Source organism: Aythya ferina (genome assembly GCF_964211825.1).
Source record: "Aythya ferina genome assembly, chromosome: 2".
NCBI classification, from domain to species: domain Eukaryota; kingdom Metazoa; phylum Chordata; class Aves; order Anseriformes; family Anatidae; genus Aythya; species Aythya ferina.
This window is the reverse complement of record NC_140297.1, coordinates 88362909-88383213: the sequence shown is the minus strand read 5'-3', so window position 1 is coordinate 88383213 and position 20305 is coordinate 88362909. Positions and strand designations below refer to the sequence as shown.

Genomic DNA, 20305 nt, shown 5'->3' with positions numbered 1-20305 from the left:
AAATCACTGTTTCATATGGTGTCTCAGTTTCTTCACACCTATTTCCATTACAGAATTAAATATCAAATTAGCTGTCTTCTCAAGAAGAACTGTGCCAAAACATATACTAAATCCATGAATAAAACTATGAGACACCAGTCTTCCTCTTACTTCAATCTAGATATCTTTTATTTTTTATATTTGAACTTGCTATCTTTGCCTACATGGCATTGGTTTCTGGAACAGCTTGGATTTGTGCACATTACAAGATGTCTTAAGCTAATTTTTTTTTCCTTTCATTTTGTTTTATCTCACCACTGTTCAGAGTTGCAGCCATCTGAAGGCAGAATTTCCAGAATGTTTAAAACTCGAGTAAAAAAGCACATACTAGTTTAAGTTCCTACAGCTACCCTAGCCGTGCAGCTTTTCTTACCATTTGAGCTTTTATCCTTTTTTTTATTCTTTTTTTTTTTTTTTCCATTTCTTTAGGCCAAAACGCAAAGATGGGGACCAGGACACCTGCTGTAGTAGAAAGGAGAAGAACCAATTTTGTGCTATCGACTCTCCTTGGTCTCCTTCTGGCTGGTCACTTATCACTACTGCCTTGCATTGCACTACACATAGGTCTTTCCACTCCTTCTTATCCTCTTCTACTCTTCTTTGCAATGGCAAACTGCCTTTTCCTCCACAGATCAACTCTTCCACCTTTTTAGCTGATTTGTGTTACCTTCCTTTCTTTCCAGTGAAGTTTTGCAGGTTGACAATGCACGTGTTTATTTCCTTAGAAACAGAAGTCCATGGGTATGGTCTGCCATGTGTTTGCATCAACTTTGGAGATTTTTAGATTCAGTCCTCTCTCTCCAAGGCACGGATGTGAAAGCAATATGTTCTCTCTCCCTTGTTGGTTCTAGAGTGTTCCATGTAATACTGCAAATTGAGTCCACGCCTTGCGTGCAGCATTCGGAAAGTTGCTGAATGTTGCTTCTGTGCTGTACATTTATTGACTGAAACATTTCAGTTGTTGCTTTTCGCACTGGTAATTTTAGAGCGCAGATGCCTAGCATGTTTACTCACATACCAGGGCTCACATTTAATGAGCAAAATGTCAAGTATATTGTTATCCACCATAAAAACTGTGAAAAATATCCTTGCCATCTGCAGTATGCCTTCTGCTTCAGCCTAAAAGACTTTTACAAGCAACTACATGAAATTAACATTAAAGTCAATATTTATAAATGGAACCACCTCTAAAGGGCCGGATCCTCTCCCCTCCCACACCCCTGTTCCTACTGGAGTTAATGAGCTGGGGGAGGAGGCTGGGTACAGGAAGCGGAGCTGCCTTGCTTGGCTTCTTGTTGCAGTGAGCCAGAAGGGTCTCGCAGGGCTAAGGAAGCAGTGGAAAGAGAAGAGCGGCACTAAACGGCATCGACAGCGGCTGAGGGCCAGATCCCGAGCTGATGTCAGCTGGCATAACTTCATTGTCTTCACTGACGTGACGCAGCAAACGTAAATCAGCACGGCCCTGCTGACTTGTGTAGCCCAGTGCTTGATTTGTGCCAGCTGAGGATAGAGCCCAAAATAACGTCCATGTAATAGGTGGTGGATAGAGAATAAGAAACCAGGATTTCTCAGACTGCCGTGAGACAATATAGCATCTTCCAAGAAAATGTTTTCTATTGCTCGACAAAATGTAAGCTTCTCTGGGGCAAGAACTGGCTACTTGTTCCAATTTTTTGTGGTGCTGAGGGCAATGGAAATCTCATCTGTCACCACAAACTCTAGGTTGTCCTGCAAGAATAATAAAAATTAATAATTAATTCTAAAGCATCCTTCTCCAGACAGTCTAAACGCTTTTATTTTTGCTCTCGCAAAGCCTTCCATCCCAGAGTGCTTAGTGCATTGCAGAAATGAGATCTAAGCGCATTTTGGAAAAAATGCTGTTGTCCACTGCTGTTATCCAAACATCTAGAAGCAGCTGAAATTCCAGACAGACCTTTATGGGGCAGAGCTGACGGACCACAGGCAGCACATACTGCCTTGAACAGGGGAGCAAAGATAACTTTGGCCATTTGTTCCAGCTGCTCTGGAAGTCCCCCACATACCCTCAGCTCCACCAGGCTCATCTGATCTGCAGTCCAGCACGGACGCCAGGAGAGCTGATCGCTCCCACAGCTGGAGGCTCATGAAACAAAGGCAGTGTAATCGCATAATCGGCGCTGCCTTGCCTTGTTCCTCATACACATGTTGAACAAGAGGATCAGAGAGAAAATTGCTACAGTAATTAGTAAACACAGCATAAATATTTATTGAGGAAACTCCAGGTCAAATGGATTTTAAAATTTTTATTTAGAGTTGTTTAGATGTAAACATATATCCCTAATTGGACTTTAAGAAGGGCACTCACATGTTTCCTTTTGAGCATTTCTAATGTAATCATCGCTTGGGCAATTAGGCCACTCGCTAAGCCACAAATCTTATCTTTCACACTGGTGAGTCATAAATAACGACTGAATCACAAATAGACCAGACAGACAAATGGTGGCAGAAAGGAAGTAAGATTGGCTGTGAATATATTTAGTCTGGAAAGTAAAAGATGGCTGCGGACTACCTGAGGAGTGCAATTCCCATACAGCTCTCTAAATTGGCAGAATTGAGAGGAGAGACGTAACTTAAACTGCTTTATCATTTAGCTTGGTAAGCTCATGAAAGGGATTGAACACTAAGTAGGAGTCTTTCTTAAGGCTGAATTGGATGATCAGAGTCCTTGAGTATTCAGTGTTTCTGCCTGCCACAACTACCTGCAATTGCAGGGTCAGCAGCCTGATTACCCAGGTGGTCCCAACCCATCCTGTTGTTATCAGTGGTCCTTAGGGCTCCCCAAGAACAAAGAGAGGAAGTTTGCACAGATATATGTATACCAGTGTCATCATACGTGCAAGGCTCTGTTTAACACAAAATCTAATGTTTGCGTTGTGTGTTTGCAGCAGTGTGGCCATATTGCAAAACCCTCCTCTTAGAGAAAGTGAGGACAGCTGGACTTGTTACGATTGCATTTGAGGTCAAGTGTATTCAATTATGGGGTGCACCTAATAAGATGGATATGGGCTAATAGTTCTACCAGCTAATGAAGTGCTTCCACTGTTTGACCAGTGCAACGACTTCGTGTTGTGTGATCAGAGTTCCTGTGAGCTGTTGCAATACACGTAATGGGACTTAGCATGTTGGGTTAGTCTTTATGTCTTCTGTACTTTTCAAGGAGAAAGGGAGGCTAGGATTCTTGCTAGTCTTTGAAGACAATTTACTTCCTTTATGTAAGTAACTCTGAATACTCAAATGCAGCAGATAATGGAGGCTGGAAGAGTGTCTGAGTAAGTGAATGCTTTCTGTGAAGTGAACAAAATCCCATGTCAGTTGAATCATGGGTTTAACTGTGCCTTCCAGTCCTACATTAGCTCGGTGTTGCAGCAGTGGCCTCATCTTTGATTGCGCTCCTTGCTTCACTGTGACACAGTGTGATGCAAAAATGTTTGAGGGTTTTAATCCATCCCTAGAACATGGATGCACAGCCTGCACCATGTTGGTGTTTGTACCAGTATGCCCAGGACACAGCCCCCTCCCTATTGTTCCCTTTCCTGCATTCCCTGTGGATCTTTCCTGTCATAGGGTAGAGGTAGTTGTATTTCCCAGAGGTATCCATGCCTGGTTATTCAGCATAAATGCATGTGATATGATGTTGAAGCTATATAGCCATGCATGATTATTGTGTGGTAATAGATGTTTGCATTTTCTTAGAACGATGACCATGTTCCCCAGCCAGTACTCTATGCATCTGAATTAAAGGATCTTTCAACTGCAGATATCAGGGCTATCAGCCTGCTCTGACCACAAGGTCTGGTACTAGGATTTTAGGGTCAGTTCCTGCTTGTTTTCTGCAAGCTTATAGTTAGTGTTTTAACATTCTGGAGAAATACTTCTATTTCTTTCAATTTCTGAATGTTTGGTCAGTCTGTATGTTGTGATGGAAAGGTGCTCTACCTTATTGCCTCAGTATTTGGAAAATTTTAAGTAGACAAAAAAAATATAGAGCACTCGAAGATTTCCCTTCAATTTCCTAGAAATTAAGAACAGTTAAAATACTAGTGTGTAAGCAGTTAACATAGAAAGTGACTTTTAAGTATGCATGTTGCAGAGTTTAGAGATGAAGAAATCAGGTCCAACTTAAACTTGCACTTTTACCTCACTGACACCAGAATTGCAGCCTAGGATATAATACAACCTATTTTTTTGAAAAGTAGCATGTCAGGACATGAATATCAGCCACTGAAACTCATTCAGTTTAAGCCAAATTCTGTCAAGTAAAACATCTTTTACTTTCCTTCTTCTATTCCTTTTCTTTTTTTTTTTTTCTTCTCTCTCTCTCCCTCTCTCTCTCTCTCTCTCTCTCTTTTTTTTTTTTTTTTTTTAAGTAAAGTATATTTGTTACTTGCATACTTAACTTTCTGAAATGGTAGTTGAAAAGTGGGATTTGCCCCTCTAGAAATGTGCAATTTTTGTCTCCTAGGTGGTTTGACATTGGTTCAACTTTCTTTTTCTCCTTTGCTCACCTACATGGTGAAGATCATTCTAAAAGGATTTCTGTTTTGTAGGAGTTGGCTTTCAAACATCTCTGAGAAATCACCCTACCAGAAGCACAAAATAACATATTTGTGAGCTGAATCCCCACTCCATACCATGCCTAATCTAGGTGGTATTGTGAGCTTTGCAAACCATGCCATGTACTTCATGCAACAAATACCTGATGGTTGTGAAGGTAATGGTTGGCTCATCAATGTTTTCATAGTTCTGCCGCTATACAGAGCGTATACCAGCTCAAGATCTGCTGCTGCAGATATGCACTGTAATTTGCAACAGAGCTGTCTGCTGTGTGCCCAATGTTGCTCATGCTTGAGGGTTTTGCTTTTGACCTCACTACATATAGAATAAGGTCTGAGAAGTATGCAAGCTTTTTCCCACTCTCAAATTAACTTATTTATACCATCCTCCAACATTTGGGCTGAAATTCTTCACATTTCAGTATCATGACTCTATCAGTTACTATATTGGTGTAAAAAGAACCAGGAAAACCTTCCTGCTTTTTCCATTGTAAAAACTGTTACTGAAGAGCTTGGCCCTTACTAGGGAAGAAACCTGCACGTGTGTTGGTGGAGAAATTTCACCATCCTGTCTTGTTCCCTGAATGCAGCTGGGCTGCAAGGTATAACGCGTGGCTGGTATTCACCTTCAAAATGTCAGTTCCTGCTTTAAACAACTGCTGAATTTGTCTAAGAGGTGCTTTGGGTTAGCAAACAGTTTTGGGAGTACAGCTCGTGGGTACACCTCGTGGGATCATGGAGTGCCCAACAGCACGATGCAGTCGTGGGCAGTTCAGGGTCCTACCTCTGCTGCATACTGCCCTGTGTGACTTGGGAAAGCCTCGTCTGGCAGTAGCTCTCCCTCTGATTTCCATCCCTTACTTTCACATGCTTGATCTTAGGGTGCCAAGCGTGTGGAAGAATGATGGGATTGGGGAGACACTTAGAGATTTTCTTCTGACAGAGAATGTCATCTCTTGCTAAACCGAGGGCATGGGAACGGTGCAAACCTGACTTCCACATGCATCAGTTACCCCACGTGCCAGCCCTGCTCAGTGTGCTTTCAGGGTACCAGAAAGTCACATTTGATACTGTTTGCAAAAAGCAGCAGGTTTCTTAGATCAATACCACTACTGAAGTACAAAGTAATAGTACTTCTAGAGGAGGAAGAGGATTGCCTTTTGAGTTGCCATCTGCTCCTGGCCTGATTCCAATTGCTTCATGGTGAGTAATCTGAAGGCAATTTTTTAGAATCAATTTTGTATCACATTTTCACAATATGACATATGTAGCTCTAGGTCTTAAAGAGCAAGGAACACTCCACCAGCAGCCTGCCTCCCACTGTAAAAGTAAATCCTCTAAATTAGAGGATAGTAATTAGTAAGATTCAATGATTTGATGTAAATATCCTTGCTGTGTTGCCACTCCATTGTGGTTCAAAGAATGAAGTCTTTTTTTTTTTTTTTTTTTTAATATGGCATTTTCTAAATGATCTCATCCCTAAGGCATGGGTGAAGTAAAGGTCAGTTCAAATGCTTCCCAAACAATAACCAGTGTAAGAGGATCACCAAATCTTGTGGGGGTAGGAGGGAGAACCTACAAAGCAATCAATGTAAGACCAGAAATGTCATTTGTCATCTTAGAGCAGAGGCTGTTTGGAGCAGGACCCGTGCCTTTGTAGTAGGCAAGTGCTCACACAGAAGCCAAATTCCTGCTTCAAGACATCCCTCCTCAGCGGAGCCCTAATCCTGTTTAGGCCCTCTAGCCATCCAGTGTACATATATCTATGAGGAAGTGTATCTTTAGGCGTTTGGTCATGGAGAAGGAACTGATCTTGCCTGGTAGTTGTAGCTGTCCTGAAAGTCTTTTCTGCAAAGGTTCAGTTCACGTTCCCTAACCTTTCCAAGGTCCAAATGGTTTACGGTATTAGGCAAGAGTGCACCTTTATGCTACTATGTTCAAAAAAATAGAGCACATATTTATATTGTGGGCTATGGGCTGCCAGCTTGCCTGCCCCAAACTTCCAGCTATAGATGGTGAGAACTTCCTAAGGAACACCAGGGGATCTCCTCTCAGAGGCTGCTGTAGGTCCTGCAGGGACCTCTGACATCTCGCTGCCTGTCATCCTTCTTGGACCTACAAGCACTGATGAACATCTGCGCTACTGTGTTGTACCACGTCTTTGTTTTTTCTACTTCACATCTGAGAAAGCATCAGAAGAAAGCAATTAGGGGCAACTTGACCTTAATAAATTTAATTGACCTTACTAAGATTAATTACATTCTTTGATAGGCAAATGAGCAATTCTCAGATTTTTCCTTCCCAAGGATGTCACAAATCACACCAAGAACATATGCAGATTTTTGCATATATCTGGCAATCAGGGAAAGGACATCCTTTGACAAAGAACAACCTTTGTAATTTGAGAGGAGATCTGCGTTTGTCAGGATAGCAACTACAAGGCGGTCCTTTCTGTTTCAAGAGAGAGCTCTCTTAACAAAGGATGTATGTGACAAGGAACAATTTGTCCTCCAAGTTTTTCTCTATAATAACGATGCAGTGAATGCCTGCTTCTGGACAGACAAGCTGAAGTGCAGGTCCCATCAGGATTTGCAGATGAGGAATGCGGCCCCAGCTGACCGAGGCATTCTCTGAATACACACCTACCAGGTTCAGCCTAGCACAAAAGCTGGGAAAAGATGAGAGCTCTGGCCTTCTTCTAGATGAGGTGACCTACACCAAGTGGAGAAAAAGTTTTAAATCCCTTCTTTGCTGGAAGTGAGATACCCCTCTGAAGAAACTGACCCCTATCACCAGGCTGGGTGATATTCTGGCATGAGATTCTTTCAGTTTGTCTTTCTGAAACTGCTTTGCATGAACTCATTAAGTGAGAAGAGCAGGAAGAGTTAAACCAGTACCTAGCAAACCTCTGGAGAGTGAAAGTCAGGTCTCTCCTGTCCTAGAAGGCTGTGCAAAGCCTCAGGGTCATTCTCATGCCTTTGGCTGATTAAATATTTTTCCATACAAAAGGGAATCATTTAAATGGGAGAATGACTTCCTACTCCTCTCATATAGTCTAATAAATAAACAAGATTTGAAGAAGATAAAATGTAAAATCACTGCAGACACAATTTGTATTTTAATGGAAGTTCTCAATACTTTGCATAAGCAATCTATCCACTGTTTGCCCCGGATGGAGCAAGGGAGTCTCCTCCTGCCAGGTGATTTGTGAGAAAGGTTTTGCTTAATTGGCTAAGGAGTGCTTGTGAGGCATTACAACTTTATGACAAGGGATTAATTTAGATGATAATACGATGTAGGTTTGTTTGGGTTTGGAGGTTTTTTTTTTTTTTTTTGGTAATCTCCTGTGCCAAAAAGCAAAATGGGACTCCCGTTGGAATTGAATTCTAAATACAAGAAGTCCAGTGCATTTAAACAATTTGAAAGTTCAGCTAGGTATTTCCTTTTGACTTAAATAGGCATTGCAAGCCTGAAATTACAGGCAGCCTTGAAAATGCAAGAGAGGAATGCAAAGATTTCTATTCCTTAAGAAACTAATAGTTTTCTAGCAGATATAAGAAGCATTATTTGTAGACGTTTCCACCAGTACACTGAAATACTTTCCTTTCTTTACACCAGTGGCACAAGATGCTGTGTGCCAGGCAGCCTGGCAGATTGATAAGGGATGTGAGCAGATGCTGATATTCCTTGGAAGAGCTCCTTGCCTGGTTGATCCTGCTCTTTCAGAAGGTTCTTTCAGAACTTTGCATCGGCGAGCAGTAGAGCATGGTGTGAGATGTGAAGTGGCCGCTGTAAAGCCTGGCAGTGTCTGCAGGACAAGGGAGGACCAGGCTCAGCCTTGGCTCTGTATTCATGCTGTACAAGTCACCAAAAGACATGCTGACACCTTTCAAGGCTGCGTGGGACAGAGAGGCATTTTAATTCAGAGGGTGCTGGGATCTGTGCATGGCTTGGTGCACAAACCGAGGGAGGATCTGGTTTGGGTCCAGTGCAGCTGGATTGCTACGTCTCTTCTCTCAGCTGGGTAAAACCTACCTCTATGTAATCCTTTCCTGTTTACATTTCTGTAACGTTTCTGGTTTTCAGATGGCACTAGCTGGAAGATCCTGCTATGGGACTGGTGAAAATATGCTCCTAATAGCTTCAGCATGCAGGACAAGTTATGGCATTGAAGATTTTCTTTTTGTCTTTATTTTTATTCCCTCCCCCCCGGAACCAAGAAAAGACTTTAGATGAAATCATGGTCGCACTAAGCTCAGAGAGCTTTGCACACTGACTTTAATGTGGCTGGGTTTCATTCTGAGTCACAGCTCCAGTTGTGTTCTCTCCTCCTCAGTGGCAAAGCTGTGAATGAGCACGGCATGTTTTGAATAAATCCCAATTTCTCTTGTCAAAAAATGAGAATATGTAGTATAGCTTGATCCGAAACTCCTCCTATCACAGTATAACTTTGAATTTTTCTCCCATCTAGTGTTATCTGGCATCCCAGTTGAAAAATTATGCATCTGGAAAGCAGCTGACTTTGATTTGGAAAAAGCGAAACACTTTTAATATGTCATTTCACTTAACATCTTTGATGTCCAAAAGTACCCAGGTTTCTAGAACAGAACTGAGAGAATACAGTAATATCTAGTCATTAATGTTGAATTAGTGAGTTAATTGTCAGGCTAGCACTGGGAACAGATGTGTTTTTGTAGAATGGTGGGCTAAACGTATTCATTTTTTTAATGCAGTTTCTCTTTGGATCATCAGAATTCCCTTCTCCTTTCTACCACCTTGTGTAACTGCTCTATTTTGCACAGCCAAGAAAGAGCACATATCTTTCACTGGAGCTTACAACTCCATCTCAAATTACAAAATGTCCCTGACTATTCAGCCTTTTGAAAAAGCTGTAAATAGAGATATAACTTACCTAGCAACAAAAAGTAGATCTCCACAGTGTTGTCTATGAACAGAGAGTTTATTCAGTTATGGTTATGCCCTAGCTCTTATTTTTCTGTTGTTAGTCTTTTAAAAAGACTATTAAAAAAAATGTTTCTGTTCTCAGCTAATGTTAAGAAATCCTTCTGATAAAAACTGGGCAGAAAATTAATTATTTAAACTTCTACAATTAACATACTTGGTAGAGTTTCTGCTGGGTCAGGTGAAAACAGAATTCAGTGAATACTGGGGAAAAAAAATGTAAAGTTTTGAAAATGTCAGGTTTTTTATTGAATATTGAAATACAATCTGTAGCCTTCAGCTCATACAGATATATTTAGTGAATGTTTTTATAAACATGTTTAGTTTTTTTTTTTTTTTTCCTGAGCATTTTACTTCCCCTTTCAGCTTTCAAACACCACCATACAGTAATAAAAGAAGTACAATGGAAAAGAAAGATGTAGACAGAAAGGAAGGAGAATGTTTCCTTTCCCTTTCTTAACATTACAGAAACTTCTTTTATTTTTTTCTGGATAGCTTTTAAAAATATTTGAAGCATTTGCTTCAGCTGTAGTAAAAGCAACAGAAATATTAATTGTAAGTTGTTTTGTTCCAGATTTAACCTTATTAAAAATTCTGATGTATTAGAAGACTTCCTGTCTATTTAAGGTGAAAAGCTTGGTCTGTGACAAAAGAAACTCATTATCATTTCAAAGGTTGGTCAGCATTTTTGCCTATATACCTACTAGGTAATAATGACCAAGTTGACCCTTTTTTGATTGCTGAAGGCTTTTATCAGTGCATTCATACTAGTTAAAGATGATGCTCAATGCCGACTTTCATATAATGCTTTCATGAAAGTGCCTTTGAGAATGAAAGCAGTGGCCAGATTCTGATCTCTCTTCTTCAGATCTTACGCTGCTGGATTTTCATTTCATAAATCAATGTGATAGAAAAGAAAATTATGCTCATTCTCAGAATATATATGAAATCTAAGGGTGTTTCTAAAGAAAACATCGTATCTATTAGGCAGTTTTCATTATTCAATTTAATAAAAGTTTCAGATGACCTCCTTCTCTCATGGAGCTAACTGAATTGCAAAGCTTAGTGTCCTTTGGATAAGTTCCAGAAGGGAAAGTCACCCTGCAGAGTTTAAGTCTCAGTGCAAAGCAAACTAAGTCCACTGTACTTGAACTTTAACTACCATTTATTATGAGGTCTTGAGCCCTAAGTGTAGCGCTAAATAGATGGAGAATGCCTGTATTCAGCTTGTATTTCGGACCTGTTTCCAAAGCCTTAACGCATGAGAAACTTAACTTAATGTAAGTTTTCTGAGGAGTAAACAAGGCAGAGAGGGCCTTTCCCATTTTCTCCTGATACTTCAAGAGCAACAAATTGGAGAATAAATTGAGAAGCTGAGCCTGGTTGTACCACTGGCTCTGAACTGGGCAGCTGTGAGGCAGCCGGGCCCCCTGTCACCTTCCCCCCCAAAGCCCTTGATTTGAGCGTGGCAGGGGAGCCTCCAGTACGCAGAGGTCTGTTCACATCCTCCAGTCTTCACTAACCTCTACCTTAACTACTGCAAGGATGAAGAAGATGCGGAGTTGGGGCAAACTTAACCTCGGCTGAAATTCCTATGCACAGAAGTCCTGAAGGCACCAAGCATCTGCACTGATGTTTGTGCTTACTTTTGTTGACTGTCCTTGAGTAGAAATGATGTTTATGCAGTCGCAGAACATTATTTCCATCATTATTTCTTGCAGAAAATCACAATTCTTGTCTTAGAGAGAATACTGCTTTTTTTTTTTTTTTTTGGCAGATATTTTTATGATATGGCATGCAAAACATATGGATGTTTTTCTGAAGGGTTGTTAAGTAAGTGAAAAGAAGATAACTACCATAGGTATGTCCTTCGCTGCCATGGAAAGGATGCATTGCGACTTCTACATTTAACAGCTTTAATGGTGCTATTTTTGATAAACAATTTTATAAGAGTACAGTTTTGTCTTGAAAGACACAGCTGTAGTCTAGGAAACTAAACATATCTCTCCTAGTGTTTTTATTTGTCAGAAGAATATTTTCAATACTCATCTTCATCTATGTTTTTTAGCCCACCGCAAAATGAAAAATATCATATGGTGAAGACTTCTCAGTCTCCTATTTTCGTACAGATCAGAAAAGAAATTTAAGTATAGACACATGCTTAATAATAATTCAGTTGAATGTTTTTTTCATTGTCAAAAGCACTGGTAGAGGAATCCATCAACTATTCTGATTTCCATACAAGTCAATTTACTGTCTTCAAAATGTAACGCTAATGGCACTCAGTGTACACACTGTGATCCTTTAAAATAACGTACATGGCAAACGGATATGTTCTCATGCATTAATAATTTAAAAGTTAATTTTAGGTACTTACTCAATATGATTAACTGATGGATCAGCAGTCTCATATAGAGAAACAGTGAGCACACTTAAAGAAAGAGCATGCTGGAAGACCGCCAGGTGGCTGCCTGTGGGATGGTTCAAAAATACATGAGCTTTACCCTTCCAGTTTCGCTTCGGCATTGGATGTAGAGCATCACGTTTCCAAGGGCGGTCTCCGGTTTTAAGATTAAATATATGAAGTATCTGTCGGGCCGAGGTATCAGAACTTTTGGGGAAGAAGTGGCGTGTTTCGGAAGCCAGGAATTCCTGCAACGCAGTGCTGGTGGTGCCTGACGGACTCTGCAGCGCCGGTCACGATAGATAACATCTCCCCTTTCACTTCTCTCTTTTTGAGGACACCCTGTAACGCCGGGCTGTAAGCTGATCTTCCGAGGTGGAAATACTACAGATGACAAAGTATAGCCATGCCGCTACGCAGCCAAAGAATGTGCCAGGGCAAATAGCATTAAACAATACGTAGCATAGGCGGGTGCTGAAGTCTTTGGCTGTGTCTGGGCAGCGGGCTCTGCAGAATTAGTAGGAACTGGTCTTAGGGACATCTACTGCACAACCCCGCTCAAGTCATACAGGGTTTGTGCATGTATCATGCGAAATGGAGAAAATCACGCGTGCTTTATACATGCAGGTTGCTTCTTATGTGACCACGTGAGGCTGTGATGCCAGGCACGCCAGCCCTAGTACCTGATGGTCATTAGGTGCCTCTTTATCTCCAGAGGGATCTTGGGCAGAAATCAGATGCCACCTACCTTCACCTGCCCATCAGACAGAAACCTGGGCTTCATCTTTTTACTAGGGGGAGAGCAGTCAGCTTTTATCCTCTAGTGAGGCACCAGCACTCTCTGAGGATGGCGCGGGACCGCTCAAAGAGCAGTCATGGGGAGCCATCACCCACCCTGCCACAGAACCTTGGCCATCTATTGAAGGGGAAGAAGGCTCTGGCCTCTGGGACTGCGACATCTCCCACTGACTTCTTGCAGGAACACTTCCCAACACTCCCCCCAAAAAAACAATTTAATCTGTGTCACGCAACGGCCAATGGAAAGTCAGGGCAGGCTGATGTGATGGCGGGACGCCTGAGGTGACCTGGGGCGGGATGGGACGTGTGGTAGCGGTGCTGACAGGCTGAAGAGCAGCCCTCAGCGCTGCGTGAAGAGGAGGGAGACAGCCGAGGGCAGAGTGGTGCCGGGGGCAGGCCGGAGGTTGGCCATGGGAGGCCGGAGGCTGGCCAGGCAGCCCGCAGCAGGGTGGCACACACACCCGTGAGGTGGAGGTGATGCGCGTGGGGAACGGGGAGGTTATCTGAGAAGCCGAACAGAGAGAAGGGGCGGTGAGAAGAGAGGTTGATCTGAGCAGGGCGGAAAATGCGGGAGAGCAGGCTGATAGCAAAAGCATTCTCTTAAATACAGCAAAGAAGAGCCACGGAGGAGGAAAGAAGGATAGCGAGGAAGGTATCATGTTACATTTCAGAATAGGTTCGGCTGGAGAGTCTGGCCCCAGCGCTGCTATTAGACTGCGTGCATCTATCTGTCTTCGGAGGAAAAGCATGAAGGTTTGCTTCTTCTTGGACTCGGTTTCCTTTCATAGTGCCGGCCACTTGTTACGAGAGGTGCTTCTGAGCCTGGCAGGCGGACTATCCCCCCACTGCCCGAGTGCCATGGGTCACGTTGAAGCCTATAGCGCCGTAAAATGGTAGCTCCGAGGGCAGTAACCAATGTCACTCCTCGCACAGAGCTTTCTCTCCGTCCAAGTTACTTGCAAGTTACTCGCCAGCAGGACTGCTGCGGCAAAGCTCTGGAGTGACATCCGTGGAGTGAAACACCGAAGGTCCCGCTGCCAGGAGCTGCAGCAGGCTGCGGGAGCGCTGGTGGCAGTGCGGGGACTGGGGGGATGAGTGTGTTTGGAGTGTTTTGGGTGTTTTGCGACACTGAGAAGTGCTTTCCACAGTCTGGCGCACACCGAGGCACGCGTCGCTTGGGCTGCCGGCATAGTTTGTAGGGGTAATAAAAAAAACAAGAGCAGGGTGTGCAGGTGCGGTCCAAAAAATAAATACATAAATAAATAAATAAAGCACCATCCCCACCACCTGCACACGCTCCCGGGAGCACTTTATGGCTTCTTTTCCCTCAGGACCTCTAAAAAAAAAAAAAAAAAAAAAAAAACAGGCGGCGGGACAACCTGCCGCCTCACTCTCCTCACAGGGCAGAGAGCCCCGACCCCCTTCACCCCGGGGCGCTGCAGCAGAGCACCCCCCCCCCTCAGCCCCAACACTCGCCGGCCGCCCCCTGCCCGCGCCGGGCCGGGGCCGGGGCCGGGTCCTGGGCCGGGTCCGGGGCTGCGGCTGCGTGCGGCGGGGCCGGGGGCGGGAGCGGGGCGGGGCCGGCCGGAGTCAGCTGGGCGCGGGGCGGGAGCGCGGCGGCGGCGGGGCGCCGTTAGCACCGGGAGCCGGCGGCGGCAGCAGCAGGAGCAGGAGCAGGAGGAGCAGCGGCAGCAGCAGCAGCAGGAGCGGGCGGGCGGGCAGAAGTTTTCCCCGCAGGTCCCTCCCGCAGCCCGGGGCCGCCTTGCGGAGGCGTAGCCGTCCCCGTGCGCGCTGGGTGTGTTTTTAATTTTATATATAATATATAAACATCTTATCATTATTATTTTTTTTTCTGGTTCCGATTTTTTTTTTTTATTTTATTTTGTTATTATTAATTTTTTTATTTTTTTTTTGGAGGCGCCCGGCTCTGAGAGCTCGCCTTCCCACTCCCCCGCTCCCGACCCCTTTTCCCTCCGCCCCGAAACTTGTCGGGGTGGCGGCGGGCGGGGTGCCGGCCGGCCGCGCTGCAGGTAAGGGGTCGGGGGGCGCCGGGGGGGGGCCGGGAGGCGGCGCCGGCTCCGGCTCCTCGGTGGTGGAGGCCGGGGAAAGCAGCAGCAGCAGCAGGAGGAGGAGGAGGAGGAGGGGAGCAAACTTCCTTTTCCTGGGGCCGCCGAGCCCCGTGCCCGCGGGCAGCCCCCGGGGCCGGGCTGGGGGTGCCCGGCGGTGCCCGGCGGTGCCCGCGGCCCCTTGGCTCCTTCCCCCGCTGCCCCCCGGCTGGAGGTGGGCTGGGGACCTGCTCTGCCCCGCCGGCTGTTGGCCGTGCTGCTAAAAGTCTCTTCACCCCCTTCTCCGCTTTCCTTCTCCCCGGTTTTCCCATTTTTTTTCCCCCCCCCCTCCGGGGGAGGGATCCCCGCTGGGCACCCCGCAGAAGTGCCACCCCGGGGTGCTGCCACCTTCCTGCTCCCATGCTTTGCAAACCCGTGGCGGCAGCTGGGAGCCCTGTGCTCTCCTACCGGCTCCTTGCCTGCCCGCGGTGGGATCGTGGGGAGCGCTGGGGGTCCCCCCCGGCAGGGTTTTGGGGTCGGGGGGGAGGGGAGGGGGGTCCTCGCTTCCCCGTTTTGGGGCCAGAGCTCTGCATGCACCGCGCTCCCCTCGTGTGGCTGCGAGCTGGGACCCACGCCGGGGCATCTCCTCCGTACGAACAGTTTGCAGTTAATTGCTTTGGCAGATGAACTCCTGCGAAATCCTCTTGCCCACTTCTGCTGCTTAAGTGCCCCCCCCCCCCCCCCCCGTCCTCTTCCCCCCCCCCTCCCCGCTCTGCTTTGAAGCCTCGCATAGCTCTGTATTGCCAGCAGCACGGAAAGTGCTGATTCAGCAGCCCGGAGCCCCACTCCATCTGAAGTGGTGGTCTGCCGAAAACGTTCCTATTTGTTGAAACGGGAACATGTGTTGCTGGTATGTCAAAGCAGCATTGATCGGGTTTTTCTAAAACGGCCCTAAGAATGTGGCTTACTTTTTCCCTTTGCAAAAGAAGGAGTGAATTTTGGGGGGGAACAACCTGTGCTTAAGCGGTGAGAGGGGGGATATGAGGGACGTGGGTAGCTACCACCTTCAGGTAGATTGTGTTGCTTCATAAAGGTGCTGAGCAGTTCCTCACGTTAGCGAAGGCTTTGTAGGATGTATCGCAACGATGCCTGAACACTTCAAGTCAATCTATTCCTGCATCTAGAGGCTAGTTGTACTTACTGCACTAGAAAAGGTACGGAGAAGGGCAACAAGGCTAATCCTAGGATTAAAAGGAGTGAGTTATGAGGACAGGTTTAAAAAAAAAAAAAAAAAGCATATGGAGGTTAGAAAACCTGCTTGGAAAAAGGAAATACACTGGAAACTTTAAATGACAGCCCTGGCTGTGCTTCGTGATGGTTCTGGGGCAGCGGAGGGGTGCCAGGGGTCAGCGGGATGCTTGGTGCGTGCTGCGCTCCTCTTTCTGGAGGGCTTACCTAACAGCGAAGCAGAAGAGGGAGGGCTCTGCTAGAGCTGTACTCCTCCAGCTATTTCTGTGCAGTTTTATGCTGGTATCGAGGCTGTTTGGGCTTGCTTTTTCTGAACCAGGACTCTTTAAAATTCTGCACAACACAAACAATAAAGCCTGAAGAGCAATGTTTGGTAGCCTTATTCTAAAAAGTAATTGACAGAGCAGCAGACCCTGACGCTTGCCTCCGGTGATCATTTCACCATGTTATACTCTGATTTATTTTCTTCACTTGGACTTTATTTGTTCTTAAAGTAGGTCTTGTTTGCCCTGGCTACATATTAAAGATCTTGTCGTACTTCCATGGTTTCCCTTGGTTTTGTTAATCAAAATATCCCCTCCCTTACTGCTGTGAGAGTTGGCTTTCATCCTCAGATATGACCACACCTGGATTTCAGTAGTGCATTTCTATAGATTTTTATTACATAGTCCAAAAGTACTGCCTAAATGTGAAATGGATCTCTGCATCTCAGTTCTGCGTAAGGCTATATACCGTGTGCTCAGTGAATGAGAAAAAATGTTTGCAGCCCTCAATCTTGCAAGTACTTAAAAGACTCCAGCAAGAATTGTCACAAAGGTTTTTAGAAATCTCCGGTCGTGTTCTCAGCGTCTCACTGGGTGTAAATGGGCTAAAAGTATCTGGATCTCTCTGGCAAAGGGATTCTTCCAACGCGGGGAGTTCCCAGCTGGCAGAGGAAAGGCATAGCTGGGTCATGTGCCATTTCTGCCAGCAGCAGGAGAGTATTGCACTGGGAGTTTGTTTTCTGACAGTACCAAACTAGCAGATGTCCCTCTAGACTGCGAGGCACAGGCAGCTTCCCCCTGCGTGCATAGCTGTGGCAGGGGGCTCCCGAGCAGTGTCACACCGGGTGGGACCGTGCTGTCACGCCTCTTCTCCCTTCTGTCATAGCCCCAACCACGTCGGGTGTAGAGGCTTACAGCGATATGCCAAACGAGGACAGATTTGTAGGCAGAACTCTTCCTTAGACCAGCTGAGCTCTGTTGCGGGAGGTGGGGTGTCGGGGGGATCTTGAGCCCATCTTTAGAGACTGGGTAGTGCTGGAAGCTTGGGGGGCAGGTTGAGGGGGTGCCTTTGGATGACCAGTGGTATGCATTTTTAGGATGCACGTAAGTATTTGCTCAGGCACAAATCTTGGTGGCCACAGCAAACGCTGTGGTGCAAAAAACTTGCCAGTTTCTGCTTGGTATGCTGTCGAAGGCTGAGATTTGCTTGGGCTGGTTTCAAGCAAAAACTATTGGGAATGGCTTCTGGACCTGAATGGGCTGTGGCAGTCCTGCTGAGTTCCTGGGCCTTTTTATTCTAAACCTCTATGTGAACTTATTAGTGGGACAAGGGAAGTTCTTTTCTTCATTTTAAGCCCACATTTATGTGAACACTAGGACTAAGGAAGCCTACTTTTCTTTGGGTTTGTCTTATGATTCATTTCCTTTGTTGAATATGCTGTGAGCTCTGACTAAACCATTTTTGTCGGCAGCATTTCTAAAGGATTCTTGATTATGAGGACGTTGATGCAGATTCACAGTGTAGCATTCCTTGTGTATGCCCACCAAGCCCACTGCTTTCATAAACAGGGAAGGTAACTCCTGAGACCACTGCCTCTCTCAGGATTGTGTGACATTTGCCAAATGGCTTGGTTACAGGGTGACTGCCTAAGTCTCCTTCAGTAGGAGAGCAGGCTATGAAGGAAGGATTGTTTTTCTTGGAACCTAGATCTGCTCCTGGATGTGTCCAAAACATATTGGTTGCAACTCTTCAGCTAGGGAAATCTGGGAATGGAGATCCTTTTCTAAAAAGGTGAACCTCCGATATCTTTTTAGGAACTAAGAGGTTGCCAAGGAATCCTTTCATGAGCATTGAACTTTATTTATCCTTGTACTGCCTGCTAGTCAGGAGAAGACTTTATCTAAGCTTAGTTGTGGCAAAGTAGTCTTGTTTCCCATCATTGTTCTCCCAAACTTGTGGTTTTACCAAGTATACAGATGCTGCATCACTGCCTTTCTTTCCTTACACTTGTTGAGCTGTGTACTTCTGAACTCATCCTGTGCCAGGTCTTTCCTGTTCTGCCATCTGTTGAATTGGATGATCTTTTCTGACAACAGTTCTACTAACTGAGTGTGACTCCTGTCTTGTGTTGTGGATGGGGGGAGAACTATCCAAGGAAGCCAGGATCCACTCTGAGGACTGCATAAAAGAAAGTTGTTAATCGGGGTGATGCATCCTGTCTACAAGCAGACTGTTAATCTCTTCAATGATGGAAATAACCAGAATACCCTGACTTTGAGATCTGGTTGTATATACTGAACAAACCCTTTCCTGGCATGCTTTGTTCCCTTGGGCGCTGTCTTTTTAGCAGATATCTGATGTGAGAGACAGACAGGTGCTACATTTTTCGTAGAAGTACATTCATTTGGAAGTGGTGGTTGTTGTGGTTTCTAGCAGCTTTTGGACTCGGGATGTACACAGGAGCACTGAAGCTTAAAGGATTCATGAAGTGAGATTTCACCACTGCCAAGTTATCTTGAAATTTTCATTTTAAGAGAGCTTCACGTTCACACTGATGTGCACCCATTGCCTGAAAACTCATTTCCCTCTTGCTTTCCTAGGATGGTTCAGCTCATGCAGCCCAAATGTATGCAGCTGTCAGGATGGAAAATGGCAAATCCAAACCCTTATTTAGAGAAGTGCCCCTGTGAACTGTTCTATCTTCCCTGATGTCTGTAGCAGGGAAGGACAGCAACTTCCATGTGAAGCGCATGAAGTTCAACATGGCCAAGTGCAAGGTGCTGCAGCTGGGTCAGGGCAATCCCTGGTATCTGTACAGGTTTGGGGTTGAATGGATGGAGAGCAGCCAAGTAGAGAAGGACTTGGGGATATTGGTGGAAAAAAAAAAATGATGTGAGCTGGCAGTGTGTGCTAGCAGTCCAGAAAGCCAATTGTATCCTGGGCTGTATATAATGAAGTGTGGCCAGCAGGTGCATTTTTTTCCACTCACCTATACTCCACTCATGTGAGACCCCACCTGGAGTGCTGTGTTCAACTCCAGGGCCCCCAGCACAAGAACTACAGGGACCTGTTAGACTGGCTCTAGAGGAGTGCTACAAAAATGATCAGAGGGCTGAGGCACCTCTCCTGTGAGGAATAGTTGAGGGAGCTGGGATTGTTTAGCCTGGAAAAGAGAAGTATCATTCAATATCATCCTGCATTGGAATGGAACCACAAGGATCATAGAGTCAGAGAGTGATAGAATGGTTTGGCTTGGAGGAGGCCTTAAAGATAACCTAATTCCAACCCAGTGCCATGAGCAGGGACACCTTCCACTAGACCACGTTGCTCAAAGCCCCATCCAGCCTGGCCTTGAACATTTCCAGGGATGGAGCATCTACAACTTCTCTGAGCAACCTGTTTCAATGCCTCACCAACCTCATGAAGAATTTCTTCCATATATCTAATCTAAATCTACGTTTTTTTTTTGTTTGTTTGTTTGTTTTTTTTTAGTTTAGAGTCATTACTCCTTTCAACTAAAAAAGGATAATTGAGTACCACTGGCTCCACACAGTAATACCCAAAAATCAAACCACATGTATGAGAGCGTTGCCCAACTGCTTCGTAAACTCCATCAGGCTCAGTGCATCCCTGTGGAGCCTGTCCCAGTGCCCGACCACCCTCTGGGTGCAGACCCTTTCCCTAACCCCCAGCCTGACCCTCCCCTGTCCCAGCTCCATGTCGTCCCCTCGGGTCCTGTCGCTGTCCCCAGAGAGCAGAGCTCAGCGCCTGCCCCTCTGCTCCCCTTGTGAAGGAGCTGCAGGCTGCCCTGAGGCCTCCCCCCAGCCTGCTCTGCTCGGGGCTGAATGAACCAGGGGGCTGCTCCTCATATGTCTTGTCCTCTAGGCCCTTCACCATCTTTGCAGCCCTTGTTTGGACACTTTCTGATAGCATCATGTCCTTTTTATACTGTG

The 20305-nt window shown here is 45.4% G+C and overlaps 1 protein-coding gene across 6 annotated transcripts in view; it reads left to right on the top strand.

Annotated features, from left to right (window-relative positions):
* The first annotated feature begins 14427 nt into the window (after nt 1-14427).
* GRB10 (growth factor receptor bound protein 10) overlaps nt 14428-20305 on the top strand; it is a 149673-nt gene continuing 143795 nt past the window's right edge. For 2 of the 6 annotated variants that reach the window (XM_084509349.1, XM_084509346.1), the window contains exon 1: nt 14457-14825. The gene's annotated coding sequence lies outside the window, so the exon portion shown is untranslated. Of the gene's footprint in view, nt 14826-20305 lie in introns of all 6 variants that reach the window. The other 4 variants (XM_084509347.1, XM_084509345.1, XM_084509350.1 and 1 more) reach the window with 4 other exon arrangements.